Genomic DNA, 19,356 nt, shown 5'->3' with positions numbered 1-19,356 from the left:
AAAATCCCATTATTCCTTGTCTTTTTATTGTATGATTTTTCTGGTTCTTGTTTTTTGTTTTTTCCCTCAACTTCGGGCCACACTTTGTCCCTTTTTGTGCCCATATATGGTTTACTTGAAAAAAAAATCATCATGCACTCCTATAATCATACTGGGCACCTGGGAAGTTTAGAGCATGGAACTTGCCTTTGTGTGGCTGACAACTGGTGATGAGCACCAAGGAGCTGCAGAAGAACAGCAGAGGGGAGCAGCCACATTCCTTGTGGAAAGCTCTTGTGACAGAGAAGTGTGTCATAGGAGACAAAAGATACGACTTTATTTCTACGGTTCTTGCTGCCTGGCTCCTGCCCTCGTCTGGGAGAGAAGCATGGTGTTGGCTGACGACTGGTGAGCTCTTTTGAGCCTCGTGTTTGGGCCACCTCCCAGCAGGAGACTAGCATGACTACCCATGAGCTTTGGAATCTGTGCCATTTAGATGGTGATGGTTAGTAGAAATGATGATTAGCCATAGCCCAGCCCTTCAAGTCATACATTTCAGGGAGCCAAGGTCCTTGAAAGTGTCTGTGTCAAGCCCTTACCGATTGGCTTGAAGTTGCTTGGTCAGTGGGAATGGATACCTTATTCCATTTCCTTGAAAACGCAGATTTGAAAGACACAACACTATGTCTGGTGAGAAGTGACAAAGTAAAGCACTTGCTGTGTGACCATGAGGACCTGAGTTGAAATCCCCAACAACCATGTAGAAAAATCATTGGCTGCATGGCTCTGTAACTCCAGCACTAGAGAGGCAGAGACAGGTGAGTCTCAGAAGTTCACCAGTAAGCTAGCCCAGCTGAAATGACAAGTTCAAATTCAGCAAGAGACCCTTCCTCAAAAAAAAAAATAAGGTAGAGAACAATAGAGGAAGACCACCGACATTGAAACACTCATGTGAAACATAACACATTACTCCTCCCACCCCATACACACCACCACCACCACCACCACCACCATTTCTAGACTGAGGACATGGCTCATTTGACAAAATGCTTGCTATGTAATCATGGACTTGAGCTTGATCCACAGCACCCACATGATGGCATGTACTTGCCAGCTCAGGGCTGGACAAGAGGGAGACAGTGGTCTGCTGGGCTCTCTGGCCAGCCAACCCAGCCTAATCAGCAAGCCCTGCATTCCAGAGAGAGGACTCGATCTCACAAACAAGGTGGACAGCTCCTGAGGAATGATACTCGAGGGTAACTTCGGAGCTCCATGTGCATGCGCACCCTCACGTGCACAAACATACATCCATGTACAATATGTGAATAAAATAACATGCTTCTATGCTGCCTTTTAAATTCAAGTCATGAGACTGGAGATATAACTTAATGGTTAAGAGAACTTGATGCTCTTCCAGAGGACCTGTCTTGAGGCATCCATGTCTGGTAGCTAGCTGACACTGGCTTGTAAGTCCAGCTCCCAGGGATCAATGTCCTCTTCTGGACTCCATGGGCACCTCAATTTACATGTGCACATACCCACACACAGACCCATACATGTACACATAGTTAAAAATAATAAAGAGCTGGAGAAATGGCTCAGTGGTGTGGAGCCAGAGACTCCAATGCCCTCTTCCAGCCTCTGAGGGCAACTGCACACACGTGACATACATACACTTACACAACAACCCACACATAGTCTTAAATAAAAATTAAAAATACTATTTTAAAAGGGGCAGGGAGATGATCCAGTGGTTCTTGCAGTGGTCCTAGGCTCAATTTCCACCATCCACATCAGAATCCTGCAATTCTAGTTATGGAGGATCTGACTCCTTCTTCTGACTGTGTGAGCACAAGGCATTCATGTGGGATGTATACATGTATGCAGGCACTCACACATACACATAAAATTGAAAATATATATATAAATCTCTAAAAGAAGTAAATCTTAAATAAATACCAGTCATCAAATCAATAGTTTTTTCTTTCATTCAAAAGCCAAAATAGTCTAGATGTGCTATGTAATAATTAAGGGAGGTGAGCAGTACATCCCTTTGATAATATTTCGGTTTTCTGTAAGCAGGATCATTTATCTCGGCTTTGCAATAGCAAACATACCTGACTCCTCCCCTTTTCCAATCCACCTGTGCTCCCATGATGAGAACAGGAGACCCACCTCTACCCGTTTTCCTACAAACGTCTGATTTCATTCTTCTTCACACCTGAGTTAAAATCTACACCATCTAACTGTCTTTCTTTAGACATTCGTCAGTTAATAGAAATCAGGTTTGATTCCATTTCTTAGCTTTTGTGAACAGTGTAGCAATTAACATGCATGTGCAAGAGTAGCTCTGGTGGGTTGCCTTAAAATTCCAACAGTGTGAAACCAGGGGTAGGATCCTGGATCATAGGGCAGTCCTAGTTTGAGGCTGGTGAGGAACCTCCTTATTGTTCTCCATAGTGGCTGCACCTGTTTGCGTTCCCATCCCAGTGTATGAGGGTCGGGTCCCCCCCCATCCCCCCCTTCCCCTGTCCCATCCCCCCCTTTCCCTCGCCACCAACACTCACCAGCGTTTGCTGCTTACTTTCTTGATGCTGGCAGTTCTCACAGGGGTAAGACAGAATCTCAAACCGGCTGTAATCTGCACTTTCATGATGACAAAAGATGTTGAACACTTTACTGGCCACTTATATTTTGTCTTTAAAAAAAAAATTCATGTTCATTACTTTTTAAAATTGTGTGTGTGTGTGTGTGTGTGTGTGTGTGTGTGTGTGCGCACAAGGGTATGTACACATGTGGGTATGTGATTGTAGTTGCTTGCAGAGACTAGAAGAAGGCAGGAGCTGGAGTTAAAAGCAGCTTGTGAGCTGGCTGACGTGGGTGCGGAGAACCAACGCTGGTCCCCTGCAGGAGCAGCGCCTCCTCTTCACTAATGAACCATCTCTCCAGCCTCTTCACTTCTTCTCTTGAGAGCTGTCTCTCCAGTTCATTTACTCATGGGATGGTTCGGGGCTTTCTGTACTTAAGTTTAGCATTTTAAAAGTAGATTCTAGATTGGATGTAGAGTTGGTAAAGAATTCCCCCTTCCTGATGCTGTCTCTCCATTCTGCTGATGGCTCCTTCACTGCACAGGAGCCTTTTAATTCAATGCCTTCCAATTTGTCAATTCTTAGAATTATTTTCTATGCTGTTTGAGTCCTCTGCAGAATATTTTTTGCCTCTGCCCATATCTTCAATTGATTTACTTTGAGATATTAGCACAAGCAGTGTCTTTGAATGGAACTGGAAGCCAGTCTATCAAGTTAAGTAACCTAGACTCAGGAAAAAATAGCACATTTCCCCCTTATTTTTGCAATATAGATGTGTGTGTGTGTGTGTGTGTGTGTGTGTGTGTGTGTGTGTGTGTGTGTGATATGAAAGTTGAAAGGAGAATTTTGAGGGGTAAAGAAGAGATCTTAAGGAATGCGAAGGAGGAAAAGGAGGGTCATAACACATGTATGACATGAGAACAGGATGACTGCTTTTGCATTTTGAAAAAGGACAAAGTTCCAACAAGACCGGAAACAGGGGAATCAGGCAAAGTAGTAGGATGAATAAGAGTATAAAGAGATGTGTGAAAATACCCCAGTGAAACCCGTTAATTTGTCTGCTATCTTAAGAAATATAGGAAAACAATAGTGTCAGTTTTCTATAGGTATGGATATTCCTTGCTCCATTCACAGCTAGCTGAAGCCTTTATGCTGACTAGATGATGTAGAACTCTTTCTTGCATGGGTTTAAAGAGCAGCTAAGTTTGTGTAAGGGAATGTGTGAAGTGGGGGCGAGCTCTCTTGAAAGCAAATGTAAGTGTGAGCTGGGGAAGGACATGAAAACAGAAGGAAGAAAGGAAGGGTGAATTAGTTAAATATGAATTAGAAAAATTCGAGATTCCTTAGGTTCATTTTAGTTTGCAGTTGAATTTCCTCCAAAATCCACTGCTGGAATCCATTACAGCAGCATTCTTTACTACTTTTTATACGATCTCTATTTCCTGATTTCTGTCTCTTGAGTTCCCACTGTTGTGTTTGTCAAGGGAATGCAGAAACAGATAAAGAGGTCCTTGTGCAAAGTGCACATAGATTATTTCATCGTGGTGGTATGATCATACTGCCAAGGAGCGAGGGATGCCTAGGGGTTTGGGGACCCCCTCCCTTTCTGTCGGTGTTGGAAGCACTAATGAAACATGCCAAGGAGGAGGAAAGGCAGCAGACTAATAAGAGGTAGGGCACGTGGAGGAGGCCAGGCTTGCTGGAACAAGCACTCTGGGCCATGGGCACAAAGAGAGGCCATTCCTGTTTGTCAGCTGCATGCACTCTTTCATGCGTGAAAGCCTTTTGCACACATTTGATTTATTTAATTGAAAGGAACTGATGGAGAAGTAAAGTAGCCACTTCCATTTGAGCAGTAACAAAAGAAACATGAAAAATGGATCCCTGGAATATTTTCCTGGTGTTCACAACATTATTTAAAAGATCTAATGTGATGTCATGTATGATTTATGTGGTGTGGGTGTTTTCCGACTGCGTTTGAAGCAGATAGGTATTAGAGTGTAATATATTATGTTGCTTCAAGTATCAAAACTGTTCTGGTGATGGGGGGAGATAAGGAGTTGTACTGCTGATCAGATAGCCTGGAATAACTGTCTTCAGTGGTAAAGCTTATATTGGGACATTTTTATCCTAATGAAATATTCAGGATTCTCATTTCCTTCCTCTCTGTAGCTTCGGGGTTTTGTCCAACTCTTTCTCTTACTCTATGTCTGTCTCTCTCTTCTTGTCGTGTGTGTGTGTGTGTGTGTGTGTGTGTGTGTGTGTGTGTGTGTGTGTGTGTGTGTAAGGCATCTGTATAGGTGCTCTAATACCATCACCAGTGTGAAGGAGAGGAACAGCTGGACAGTCAGGGATCCCATTTGTAGCTATGACATCTCCCTTCTTATTTTAAGTATCTTTGGTGGCTCTCACTTCTTTGCCCTGGCTTTGCTTTATTTAAAAAAGTGTTTCCAAGGCACCTGTACTCATAGAGTGCTTTGTTGAGTATGAAAGGATTAAGAGTTTCGAATGCTTTTAGGAACAAGAGTTATCTGTCTTCCAATTCTTAATTTTCAGTTGGAATTTGTGCTGAAGTCGTCTCAAGACGACCCTAACAGGTAGTATACATTACCCTTCTGCAGCTCTGGACTGGAGACCTTTAAGTGAGCATCACAGCTTTGCTTCCACAGATCTTGGTTTGAGTTTTGTTCTGGGCTTTGCTGCTAGGGAAGTGAACAGCAGCCCACCAAGAGGTACTCACACACCTGCTACACCGCTAGGTTCCCAAATGTAGCTTTCCTAGATGGAGTGCTAAGATGTTTAAATATAAAAAGCTGCACAACATGCCTTCATATAGGACAGAGAGATGTTGCCTGAGGGGCCTGTCTCCCCCATGGCTGCCAAGGTAGAGGCAGAGGTCCAGGTTCAGTGATCCTTGCTTGGAGACAGGTGAGTTCTGGATTCAGTCTTTCTGTGGAGGAGCAGTTGGGGGGAAACCTGGCAACTCAGTACTCAGGATCATGCTCTGGGAGGCGGGGGATCCAAACACCTTTGTTTCCTTGCCTTTTCAAAGGTTCTGTTTTATAGTGATGTCATCCTCCTGGACAGACTCAGTGTGTCTTTTAGGTTTCCTCATGGTCCAGATGGATGCTGCCGTGTTTGTGTGAAAAGGATGCTATTTGGGGAGTGTTTCACATTCAGACTGGGATTTGTAATCATTCTCATTTCTTTTAGCATTTGGGTAAATGTGCCCAATTTCTCTGAATCTTGGAATTTGAATTGAATTCAGTAGAAGGGAGATGCTTTTGTGATCATGGACAAATGAATATTCTTTAATACTCTCAATAGCTAGAATTATGAGAAGTATTCCCTACCTCATGGATTTGTTGTTATGACTTAAAAAGATAGTGTATATGAAGTGCCTCTCATAGTGTCTAGAACTTAAGATGCACCAAGAAATAACATCTGCCACCAGTATTACTGTTGCTGCTTCGTGTCCAGTCTTTATCTAGTGCTACATGTTCCTTCAAACTATGTTTTTCAGTATACTTCCATTATCTCCGGGGACAGACAATTTATTATATTCCTAGACAGGTCCATGTTTGCTTCTTTGGAAATTCTTATTCATGTTGGTTTTTCTTCTTTATCATTACTTTATTCCACTAGTCCCTAAGATTTTTTAAAATTTCGAGACAGGGTCTTGCTATGTAGCCCTGGTTGGCCTGGAAATCGTAATGGTCTTCTCTGCCTCTGGAGTGCTGGGATTACAAGGCATTACCATCCCCAGATCCCGACTGTGACCTCACAGAGCGCCACTGAGCACATCCCCAGCTCTACATTGCATCCTCTGTGTGTACATGTTTGTGTGTGTGCACGTGTGTGCATGTGTGGATAGAGATTGAGTTGGGTGTTTTCCTCCTTCATTCTATCTGTTGAGACAAGGTCTCTCACTTGGCCCGGAGCTCACTGATTTGGCTAACTGGCTAGCCAGTGACTCCCAGAGATCCTCCTGTCTCTTCCTTCCCAGCACTGGTATTACATATAAGTGTTGCTGCTTGTGCCTAGCTTTTATGTGGGTGCTGAGTATTCGACCCAGGCCCTCATAATTGCATGACAAGTGCTGTCCTGGCTGAACTCTCTCCCCAGCTTACCCTATGTTCATTCTTAAACTGTCTGCCCTGTGACAGACATCCAACTGCTAGACCTTGTTGTCTGTGTTCCCCCTAGGTTTCCTTAGCTTCCCCAGGTCTTGCTGTGAGGTCATCCACCATCCTGCTAATCTTCTGTAAAGACCTGGTAGCTTTTTAAACACAAACACTTACGTACAGCAAGCACATTTCTAAATTGCTTTCCACGCCCATCATCTTGTAAAACATTTTATTGTCCCCGTTTCCCAAAAGTGAAAATTAAGACTCACCAGGGTTCCTTCCATTCTGTTTGATTACATAGCTAACAAGCTGCTGGCCCGGTTTGACCTGGTACCCTCTGATGGGTCCTTGTCTATGTCCCTCTCTAAATGCTGCCCTGTAGCTCTGGTACATCCACTACAGAGCAGAAGAGGGGACAGTGTCTTCTTGGCTTCTAGATTGTGGTTGGTTTTTTTACTCTTTGGGGGCCTGCCACCCAGCTCCCAAATAAATACACAGAGACTTATTCTTACTTATGAATGCCCAGCCTTAGCTTAGGTTGTTTCTAGCCAGCTTTTCTAACTTAAATTATCCCATTTCTCTTTAAATACTTTTTGCCTCTGAGATTTCATCTTTCTCTATTCTATATACCTTTCTTTCCTTCTTACTCCATGGTTGGCTGTGTGGCTGTGTGGCTGGCCCTGGTATCCTTCTCTCCTTCTTCTCTCAAGCCTGATTTTCTCCTCCTATTTGTTCTCTCTGCCTGGCAGCCCTGCCTGTCCCTCTCTCCTTGGCCGTTCAGCTCTTTATTAGACCAATCAGGTGTTTTAAATAGGCTGAGTTACACAGCCTCACAGAGTTAAACAAATGCAACATAAAAGAATGTAACACATCATTGCATCATTAAACAAATATTCTACAGCATAAGTGAATGTAACACATCTTAAACTAATAATATTCCACAATATAAGATCTTTTGGCATTTATCTTCCTCATAGCTAACAAATACTTACTGAAAATTGAATGAGCACAAAATGGTAGCATGTGCTACAATTACATAGATCTGTTCCTGAAGCAGAGGTCCTGTGTTCCGAACACGCCTGTCTTAGTGGCAGGCTCTCTACCTCATTAGCTTGATCCAGTGCAGAGTGAAAAGATGGAGCCCTCCATTCAAAATTCAGGAAACAGTGCCATTATTTCCTCAGACTCTTCACTTATGGTAGTTTTTAAAAAATTTGTTATTCAGTATAATTCAGTGTGGAGAATAATTTAAATATTAAGTAATGACTTTGAGATTTACTCTCATTTTTATGTTATGCAATGCTTGTGTTAAACGGACACATGGGGGCCCTAAACTTGTAGAGGGAATCCCTAAAATTATGCAGTGAAAGTGCTACACCCAATCATCAGTTGTTTCTATTTCCTGGGATGTCTGTATTGTACCTGCTGCTTTCTACCTTGATGAAAAAGGAAAGTGAGCTGTGAGCGGCCCCACCTTTCTTTCTGTGCTGTGCTATCTGGGATAGGGAGTTAGCTACTATTTAGAATGCAGTTGTCTTTTTTCTGTGTGATTCCAAGTCCTAGCTCACGGGAAGGCATCCTCTTGGGGCTGTCAGTGTGCTTACTCACTGCTGACTCACGAATGCACTTGGCATTGTATCTCACTCATCTCCCACATGTTTTGGAATTCTATTTTCATGGGACACTGAGAAAGCCACATGCAAATGAGGTAGGAAGGAACAGTGGACACGTGACCTTCTCTGTTCACCACGTGTTCCTTTGTCTTGATAGACTTCATGCAGCAGACATTCAACAGGATGATGGCAGAGTATATAACCAAGAGCAGACCCTTGGAGGGTGAGGCTCTTTGTGGCCGCATAAGTAATGTCTATCGGACAGCCCTGCCTAGTGGGAAACCGGCAAAGGCTATTTCAGGTTGAGCATCCTTCTAACTCAGAAATCAGAAATTTGAAATGTCCTGAAATAGAAAACATTCTCCTCGGTGCTAACTTGAGACCACAAGTGGAAAGATTCTATGCCTGACTTCATGTGACAGGCTGTAGTCAAAATATAAGCACGCTAAAAATACTATGTAACATTTCAGGTATGCGTATGTGATACATAAATGAATTTCATGTTTAGACTTGGTTCTCATCTCAAGATGTCTCATGTGAATGCAAATGTTACAACATCTGAAAGAATGCAGAATCCAAAATGTTCCTCTGAAGCATTTTAGTAGTGATACCCAAGCTGTCCCGGGCAGATGGAGCTGAGCCATAGCAAAGGGCGTGAACACCTGCGAGAGTGTGGAGGTGAGGGTGATGTTTGAGCAGGCGGTAAGGGAGATCGCTCATAAGGAGGGGCATTGAAAGGGCTTCCATATGAGAGGAAACCTGTGCTGTGCCCCTGAGGGATGGTAGGACAGAACCTGGTAGTTCAGAGAGCAGCTGCAGTCCAGAGTAGCCTGAGCAGAGAGAACGTGGTGTGGATATAGATCTCTTGCCGTGTGCAGCGTGAGAATAGTGAATAAGATCGTTGCTTCCTCATTCTCATTTATATTGCATAGGGTCTATAAATCTGCAAACACAATCCTGAGAGAAACATCAGATTTATATGTGTGATTTTTCAATAATAGCGTATGTAATTTATATTAACTTTAGACAATTTCCCCCCAAAATGAAACACTATTAATTCTCAGTCTTGCTCTTGGAATGATTACAGTTAGAGAGATAAATCTTGATTTCTCTTTTCAAGTGTGTCGCCTTGAGGAGAAGATTAGGCATACATGCCACATGTTCTTTTCCTTATACCTGAACTTGGGAATGTTGCCCTCAGGTCTCAGAAGCAGGATATGAGTTCTGACATGTTCTCTGCCAGCCTAAGAGAGGAGGCCACAGTTAGCTTATTCAACTGGATAGGCTTCAAATTGGGCAGTATAGTTTATTAGGTGGCAAACTCCGTGGCCAAAAACAGTAAGGACTTTGGTATTTTGGCTGGTCCCAGAGGGTGCTGCTTGCTTTGTTTCCATGACGGGGATCATCCATTCTTAGTAAGCTACATTAGGCTCTGGTGGTTGCTTCTTTGTATTTTTGTGTCAGTGTGGGGCCTTTATCACTAGGCTTGTCTGTGAGTACCTTATAGCTTGGTACATTTATGATATCCCCTCTTTTTACCCATGAGTTCTGTATCTCTCAGCCCTGGAGCCACTGCATCGTGATCTCTAAGACAGGAAGAAGTCAGGCACATTAGCCACTCAGCTCTGTGGTAGACACCCGGGCAGCTAGAGAGCAAGACAGAGTCTCAGAAAATGAAACTCATGAGAGTGTGTGTGTGTGTGTGTGTGTGTGTGTGTGTGTAATGCTACAACTCAATGCGAAATATGAAAATAGTTCTTTATGAAATGGGGGTCTTCCTTTTAAAAGGCTTAGGAACCTTTGTGGAAACTTTTATCTGGCATTGATCTTGTCCTGAGGACAAAGCTCAACATCTAAACATCACCCTAGAGGAGGCCCTGCCTCCCAAGTTCATGGCCCTGGAGCTGAAATATATAGTATATGAATTTGATGGGAACAAATTCAGACCATAACTTTTGACCCAGAGCCCCAGATTCATCTCCTCCTCCTCCTCCTCCTCCTCCTCCTCCTCCTCCTCCTCCTCCTCCTCCTCCTCCTCCTCCTGTCATTCTATCCCTTGGCTTCAGTCTCTTAACTTCTTCAAGCATCAAATTTCCCTGCAGCTGTGAGGCTGTGAGCCCAGAGGTCACATGCTTCTGAAATACAATGGAAGGATGGGCTTGCATTTGACATTGCCTTCTGACAAGGGGACATAGAAAAGAGGAGTAAAGGAATGCAGATCCTTTGTAAGCCTTAAACCTGGGAATAATCTTGGCTTGGCGTTTGTTTCCTGCCTTCCAGACCCACTGGGCTGAGGATTCATCCCCCTCTGCCCCAGGTCTGTTAAGTGCAGCCCCCACTTGAGTTTTCACACTGAAATTCTTTGTCTTCAGCTTTTCAAGGCTGACATTGCATACTGCTAGCTCCATGTTTGGGGGTTTTGGGGGTAACTCTTGCACAATAGCTCCTGTAAATTAGCACCTCAAGATTCTGCCAAGGCCTGCCAGTTAAAGCCCTTTGGGGCAGCTGCCAAGATTCCACATGGCCCACTGGAACCACATTTGGGACATCCAAGGAGTACAGTGCTGGAATGTGGCAGCCCTGAGCAAAGAGCCCTAAACCCCCATACATTCCCTGAACTCCTCCTCTGAGACTGTCCTGCTCCCCAAGCCTTAGCTCCCCAGACTCAGGATGGGCATGACAGCCCCTCATAGTGAACTCTAAAATATTTGCCAGCCCATCTCCCATTGTCCTGCTGAATTGGGTATGGTTTCTTCTATCTGTGTTAACCCATTTACCCAATGGTTGCTTGGATACACACTTGATTTTTCTTCCCTAGCATTAGGCCTTATTGCTTACATGGCCTCGCTGAGAACGTCTAAACTTTTATCTTCTCCTTCTATTTCTGTTAATACCATCTTTAAATCATTTCTATGGTCTAAAATTTTGCTGTAAGAAACAACACAGCACCTATCTCGAATGCTTTGCTGATTAGAGATTTCTTCAGCCAACTCTCCTAGTCCACTACTTTAAATTCTGCCTTCCCCGAAGTCTTAGGACACCAAGGGAACTCAGCCAAGTTCTTTGCTGCACCGTAGCAAGTTTGCCTCTTCCTCCAGTTCCCAATACTTAACCTTCATTCCTTCTGAGGAGTGATCTCTTCATATTTCTGTCAGATTCCCACCATCACTTGGGGAAGCCCTAGGATGACTAAGGACTTGTACTGGAAATCCTTGTCTTCTGACCCATCTCACCAGCATCACCCCAGATGCCTGACTCAGAGCAATCCTGGATTTCCTCAGTATTCACTTCAAAACTATTCTGGCCTCTGCCTGTTGTCAGCTTCCAAAGCTGCTTCCACATTTTTTTTTTCATTGTTATAGCTACACCCTACTTCTGTGGAACTAGTTTGGACTTAATCCATTCGTGCTGTGGTGGCAAAATATCTAGCTCTGAGTAATTTATAATGAGGAAACACTTCTCACAAGCGTAGAGGCTGGGGAGTCCATGATCATGGCTCTGGCATGTAGTGAGGGCTCACATGGAAGTTGGGGCATGCGTGAGAGAGTGAACCTGCAAGCCCTTTTTATAGTGGCATCAGCCCAGTAAATGCCTCCTCCATGGTCTCACTTCCCACCATGATTGCTTTGAATATTACGATTTGTAGCTGAAAGTTTTCCTGTGTCCTGCTTGGGCCCTGCAGTCGGGACGAATCTCTCCCAAGAGCGTTCTGCAGCCACTTGGTCCCAAATAAACACACAGAGGCTTATATTATTTTCAAACTATATGGCCTAATGGCTCAGACTTCTCACTAGCTAGCTATTACATCTTAAATTAACCCATTTCTATAAATCTATACTTTGCCACATGGCTTGTGGCTTACCGGTACTTTTACATCTTGCTTCTCCTGGCAGCGGCTAACAGTGTCTGCCCCACTCTCCTTTCTCCTCCCATTATCTCTCTTGAATTTTCCTGCCTGACTCCATCCTGCCCTGCCATAGGCCAATGCAGCTTTATTTATCAGAGCAACACATATTCACAGCATACAGAAAGACATCCCACAATGACAATTCAAACACATGAATTGTACATTTCTTTGGTAGTATAGCTTTTTGCTAAATTTTGAATAGAATCCTATAAAAATCCTTCAACTTTGTTCTTTTTCAGGATTGTTTTGGTAACTAGATTATTCATATTTTTGTATGACAAGAAGTTAGTGTCATGTCAGTTTTTGTGGAAATTATGTTGATAATTTCATTGGGGAAGCATCCACTTGAATAATATTAATATTTCTATTTCATCATCAGGTATATGGGCCATCACTTACATCTTCATTTTCTGTAGCATTTTACAGTTTGAAAAAGAGGGGTCTTTCATGTTTGTTACACTTTTTTCCATTTAACATTTGAAAATGCTGTTAGAAGTAGTATTCTTTCAGATATATTGTTATTACTTGGTGGTATATAGACATAGACATGACTTTTCTGTACAGATGCTTGCCAATTTATGAGAGTCATGTCTTCATAACATTGTAAGTAGGAACTATTTGAGTATGCACTTCCCCTCCTCCCCTTCAGAGCATTGATCATGTGGGCGATTGGAACCCAGGCTTGCTACTGCCCTGCCCAATAAGGAACTTGGAAAAAAGAACCAAATCCAAAGTCCTGTTTGTCCTGAGTGCTCATTGCTATTGGACCATTTTAGAGTTGGGAAACTGCAAGGTGAGCTATCTGTCTTGATTTTTATATTATCTAGCTTTACTAAATACATTTTAAAAAGATGTCTGTCTGTCTGTCTGTCTCTCTCTCTCTCTCTCTCTCTCTCTCTCTCTCTCTCTCTCTCTCATATACAGTGTTCTGTCTGCATATATTTCTGCATGCCAGAAGAGGGCATCAGATCTCATTATAGATGGTTGTGAGCCACCATGTGGTTGCTAGGAATTGAACTCAGGTCCTCTGGAAGGGCAGCAATACTCTGAACCTCTGAGCCATCTCTCCAGCCCCACTGAATAAATTTTATGCATGTGTGGGAACCCTGGTTTTGTGGACAGAGAAAAGGAACAGCCAAAAATAAATTTACTTCTTCCATTGTTCTCTTACACTGTGATGACTATGTCACCAAGGAGAAGTGGGAAAAGAGAATCCTTTCTGACCATAGAAGTGTGTGTAGTATGCTAGCATTAGGGTAGGACATCCATAGGACATAGATGGGTTTTATTAGACTTCGTTTTGTTTCCAGTACTGGGAGATTTTTGTTGGTTGTTTTTTTTAATCATGTGTTCATTTGGGTCCCATGTCCTTTCCACACCTGTGTTCTTTGCAGATGTATTTTTCCCATTCATGATTTTGTCAGTATATATTAACATAATCTTTTACGTTTAGAATGTTGAAATAGCCTTGCATTTTGGGTTAAACACTATATCCATGGGGTACTATTTTTAATTTTATTTGCTAGTCTTGTTTTGCAAATGGTTTCTTAGGAATTCTTGTATCTTTGTCTGTGAATTATATTGGTTTACAGTTTTCTTTTCTTATAAGGCAGGTACCATACTTGGGTATTAGGGCAGTAACAGAATTGCTGGATCATGCTTTTTCCTCTTTTTGATTTATTTATGAGAATCAAGATTGGGTTTGCTGACATTTATTATTGTTTGTCTTTTTTCTATTTCACTTTTTTCTACTTTATTAAACCTTCCTTTCTCCTTAGGTTGACAGCATAGATCATTGACATTAAGCCTTTTTTATTCCTTAATATAAGTCTTCCAAACTTCTTCTAATCATTACTTTATAAAGTGTTTTGACAAACTTTAATATATTATTAGTATTCAGTTCTATTTTTTTTTTTTTTTTTTTTGGTTTTTCGAGACAGGGTTTCTCTGTGTAGCTTTGCGCCTTTCCTGGAACTCGCTTTGGAGACCAGGCTGGCCTCGAACTCACAGAGATCCGCCTGGCTCTGCCTCCCGAGTGCTGGGATTAAAGGCGTGCGCCACCACCGCCCGGCTCAGTTCTATTTTTAACTTTGGCTTATGATTTCTTTTTGAATGCACAGGTGGATTTAGAAAAATATTGCTCAATTTCCCAATATTTGGCATATTGGATTACATTTCTACACTATGTTACTGATTTATTTAAATGATTTATGAACAGATAATATTTTATTTGATTTGAATCTCTTATTAACTTTTATGTTCAAATATATGATCTATTAAAATTTTCTTCTTAAACTAATACATTTATTTATTATTTATTTATTTTTTGTTTTTTGAGACAGGGTCTCTCTGTGTTGTTTTGGAGCCTGTCCTGGATCTCGCTCTGTAGACCAGGCTGGCCTTGAACTCACAGAGATCCACCTGGTTCTGCCTCCCGAGGAGGGCTGGGATTCTTTAAAAGTTCTTTTGTGTTGGAACTGGAGAGGGCAGAGTGCTTAAGCATCCTTGCTTCTCATGCAGAAGACCCACGTTTGGTCCTAGCCCTGTGTCAGCTGGCTTACAATGCCTGTAAGTCCAGTGTCAGGCGATGGTGTGCCATCTCTTGACCTCCACAGGTACTCACAGTGCTCTCTCTCTCTGTCTCTCTCTCTCTGTCTCTCTATCTCTCTGTCTCTGTCTGTCTCTCTCTCTCTTTCTCTCTCTCTCTTACACACACACACAGAGATATTTAATGGAAAGCATTTCTAAATTTATTCAGTTATAATTGCATATATATAATATTCTTTGATCAAATCCCTCCACCTCCATTATCCTCTCGTCTACCAACAAATGCCTTCTTTCCATGCCCACCCTGTAATTGCTTTCATGTCTTTTCTTTGTATGTGTGAGAGAGATCCATTGAATTTGAGTTGCCTGCATGAGCAAGGGTCAGGGACTATTGTTCTCGAGTGGAAGATAAGCTACCAAGGAATATTTTTAAGTGTGCTTGACAAGTATATTTCTTAGATCAGTTCTGCTTTGCTCTAAGTTTAATATTCTACACATTTAGGTTAAACTTAGCAGATAATGTTATTGGGGGAGTCGGTTTGCCTTTGAGGTTCTTAGTCTCATTAATAAGAGAATTAAGAATGGACTCAGAAGGAAGCTTGATGACTATTTTATTAGAGTTTGAAAGAAAAACAACAGAGCAGGCGAGGTGTAAATTTGTGCAGCTTGTAGAAAGGGACATGGAGAAGAGGAAGAGGGAGCTGTGTGTTTTGAGTTAGGGTTTAAGAAAACAGGGATAGTCTTCAATGGAGGTTGGCAAGCAGCTGTAGAAAGGGGTGTGTTTATGGCTGGGTGTGTCTTTAGACAAGAAAGTGAGAAAGCCTTAAGTGTCAAGGAAAATAGGCTTAGGTTTTTGGCCAGTATCTAAAAAAGAAACAGAAAGAAGGGAAAGAAAAAGTTGCGCTTTTTGAGGTAGAACTCAGAAAAAAATAGGCAGCCTCAGGGCTGTGCTGCCCAGTGGGAGCTCCGTAAACAACTGCAGGAAGGAAGTGCTTTCTGGAAAGTCTAAGTATAACCTTATGAGGGGATAATTATTCTTCCCATCTCTTTAGCATTTTTCCAGGTGAATCAACTTTCCATCCTGTGGAGTGATCTCAAGGAGGAGTGCTTGGCAAGCCCAGTTGGATTCACTCTTGAGAGAGGAAGAGAAGACAATGGCATTTAATGCTAAAATTTTGGAATAGATCAGAATGTCGTGTTTCTGCACAGAGCCAAAAGACAGAACACAGATATCACTCCTTTGACCAGGAGATGCTAGTTTTCCTTTAATGGCTCAACAGAGTCCAGCCACCTCCACCTTTTCTTACGGTTCTTGAGATCCCAAGGAGGGACAGTTGTGATAGATTCCTTCCTGGTGTTGCTAGGGAAGTGGAAGGCAAGGCCCAAAGCTGACCACGAGAAGTCCACCCTTAGTGACCTCCCAGGCTGTCAACCCCAGCCAAGCTACTTAACATTAATGTTGTTATGATTAGCTGTGGCCATATTGCATTGTCACTTCCCAAGAAAGGAATGTTTAAACCTTACTCTTGCCAGTTTTTAGTGTAAATCACACTCTTGGGAGCAGACATTCTGGATGGGATGCTGCGTTAAGGAAATGGTCTTTTCACTTACATAATGGCTCTGTCATTGTAAAGTACATTCATTTCTTTCTGGAATTACTCATTTGTTGAAGTCTGCCTTCTTCAAGTATTCTCCTAGCCACATTCTTTTTCTTTTTTATGAATTAATGTTTGTTTTAATCTTTTCATTAATTTTTAGTTAGAATGTAAAGTAGTGGTTTCATCATTGCATCTTTGTCCTTGTGTGTCATGTATGACCCCCACTCCCTCACCTACTCCCCCTCCAAGTGTTTACCTCTCCTCCTCTTTTTACCTTCCTATTGTATATATTCTGTTACTCTATTTCCCGCCTCTCTTAAGATTGCTTCCTACATTCCTGTTATTCTTTTCTAGTTCTGTGTCTAACAAACACCCACACATAAATACACATATAAACACACACATGTAAATACACATATAAACACACACATAAGTACACATATAAACATGTACATGTAAATACACATATAAACACGTACATGTAAATACACATGTAAACACACACATAAATACACATGTAAACACACAAACATCATTTTAAATGTAGCTGCTGCATCTGAGGGAAAACAGTCCTGTTGGTTGTCTTCCTCAGTACTTTGTTTAACATGATTTCCAGTTGCATCCATTTTCATGCACATATTTCATCTCATTTTCTTTATGGCTTCAGAACGTTTCATTGTGTGTATGTGTCCTGGTTCATCTGTTGGTGGACATCTAGTTTGGTTTATTTCCTGGCATTCATATGTGTGAATGAATATATATATTATATGTTATGTATAATGTTATATTTATATAGAGAGATATAAAAATAAACTCTTCCTTCTGTCTTGAGTCACCTGAAGTTTACTTTTCAGACTGTGTAGTTGGCCGCTGTATTATATAGTATAACCATCTTTGTTGTAGAGTTGTGGTATAACTATAGTCCGTGTATAGTCAGTGTCACTATTGGAGTTTTTCCTTAAGAGTGCAGCCCTTTGATTTGGTTTTTGGTGGTCCCTTCTGTTCTCATTTGGGATAATGTCATCTTAGGACTACTTTCTATTTACTGCTCGTTTTTTTGTTTTGTTTTTCTTTTTTCTCTTTTCTAATTTCCTTTGAATTCACAAGATTTACTTTTGCTTAAAAAACATTCATTCATTCCATTTAATATTTTATATGATCCTCCCTCATTTAAGATAATCTTACCATTTATCATGTCTCTGTTAGTAACTTCATTCAATTATTATCTACAACCTTCCTTATCAAGAAAAACCACCTAGTCTCTGATATCTCGCTATCTGTACCATCTTGGCATTTTAGAATTTTAGTTTTTTTGTTATAAAAGACAATATTTTAAAGTTTGAGCATGAGTTGGGAGGCTTATTTTAGTTACCATTTTGTTAAATATTGGATAATGTTTATTTTAAAATACACTCCACTGGACTCAGGCTTGCTGTCAAAAATGGAAGGTGTGAACCTAATAAAGAAATCACTTTAAAGGAAGGCTAATAGAAAAGTGGTGACAGTGTTTAGTAGTTGTTGTTGTTTTATAGTGATCCTTTTTTTCATGGACATTAGGGGAAAATAAATCTAAGTGTTAATGTAGAATTTAAAACAAGTTCTCTCAACTCTGATTCTATCATCTGTTTGCTATGTATTTTGCCTTAATATTGGTCAGCTGCTCAGTAAAAATCTATCTGGAAAGATTACTTAGATTTTTCTATAGAACTCAGGAATAGGTTCATTATGGAACATCTGACAATAGAGAGGAAGAAGACAGATGATCTGATATCCTCCAAGAGTCCTAAAGAAATGGCCAAGCATTGTTCTGGAGCTGCCTGTGTTTATGGCCTCAGAAGTCACGTCCATTCAGGGGGTTGGCCGTACTCCTTCTTACTCAGCATTGAAGAGGGCAGGCAATGGCAAAGTGTGGGCTAAACGAGAAAAGGCTGGAGGGTTGGATGAAGTAGGTATTCCACTTGTGCCTCTGTAGGGGAGGGACTCTACACCATGTCCAGCAAAGGGGGCATGTGGAAAGAACACTACATACTTCTCTGCCTCACCCCTAATACCTCCTCAGGGTCTTCAGTTATCTGTCATAGGCAATTTCTGCTATTGTAGCAAAATACCTTGGCCTGGGTAATTTATGGCAACAGAAATTTGTTGCTCACAGTTATGAGGCTAGACCTTGTATGGTTGACAGTAGCGCCTTTAGTATCTGGCGAGGGCCTGTTCCACATAGATGCTACCTTCTCTTTGTTCTCACATGCACAACGGGTGAAGGAGTTTCATTAATCACTACCTCTTAATACTGTTTCACCTTATGAAGTTGGTGGGTGTGCAGGCTCATACAGACCAAAGCATCACATGAGATCACATTCTAGACCTCCAAGTCTGCTGGTCAGTAGTCTCCTGCCTATGCTAGTGAGTAAGGCTGAGCCTAAGAAAAATCATTAGCCAACTATTTTAGCATCGGATAAAAAGCTCTCCTCTCAGGAGCTGGAATGATAAATAAAGCACTCATAACTTCATTCCCTGGTGCCTGGCTTAATTGGTTTGGAACTTACAAAGGATATTATTATCCATCCTTTAAGAGTTCTATATACTTTTGTATTATGGTGATCAAAATGATAGCAATATTTGATATCAATATCAGTAGTAAGAAGAGCATAAATGAATGAGTGCTATCTATCTATCTATCTATCTATCTCCACCTAATCAGTCTATCTATCTGTCTGTCTATCTATCTATCCACCTAGTCAGTCTATCTATCTATCTATCTATCTATCTATCTATCTATCTATCTATCTATCTACATACTAATCTATCTACACACACACACACACACACACACACACACACACACACACACACACACAAACATCTAAAGAGAGTTAGACCAAGTGAAAAGATCAAGTCTCAGTAAATTTCATAGTGAATGATTCCACTTATTTTTGAAATGATAGAATTACAGAGATCTAGAACAGATGAATGGTAGGGATAGGATGGGGTAAGTAG

The 19,356-nt window shown here is 41.5% G+C and overlaps 1 protein-coding gene across 6 annotated transcripts in view; it reads left to right on the top strand.

Moving 5' to 3' along the window:
• Enox1 (ecto-NOX disulfide-thiol exchanger 1) overlaps positions 1-19,356 on the top strand; it is a 562,201-nt gene that overhangs the window by 56,355 nt on the left and 486,490 nt on the right. Inside the window, exon 2 of one of the 6 annotated variants that reach the window (XM_052732688.1) lies at positions 12,864-13,007. The exons of the other annotated variants lie outside the window; for them this stretch is intronic. The gene's annotated coding sequence lies outside the window, so the exon portion shown is untranslated. The remainder of the gene's footprint in view (positions 1-12,863; positions 13,008-19,356) is intronic. 6 annotated transcript variants of the gene reach the window in all.

This window comes from Peromyscus californicus, unplaced genomic scaffold (assembly GCF_007827085.1).
Source record: "Peromyscus californicus insignis strain IS unplaced genomic scaffold, ASM782708v3 Scaffold_12__1_contigs__length_115047231, whole genome shotgun sequence".
Taxonomy (NCBI): Eukaryota; Metazoa; Chordata; class Mammalia; order Rodentia; family Cricetidae; genus Peromyscus; species Peromyscus californicus.
Note: the sequence above shows the minus strand (reverse complement) of the source record. Positions and strands in the feature narration are given on the sequence as shown.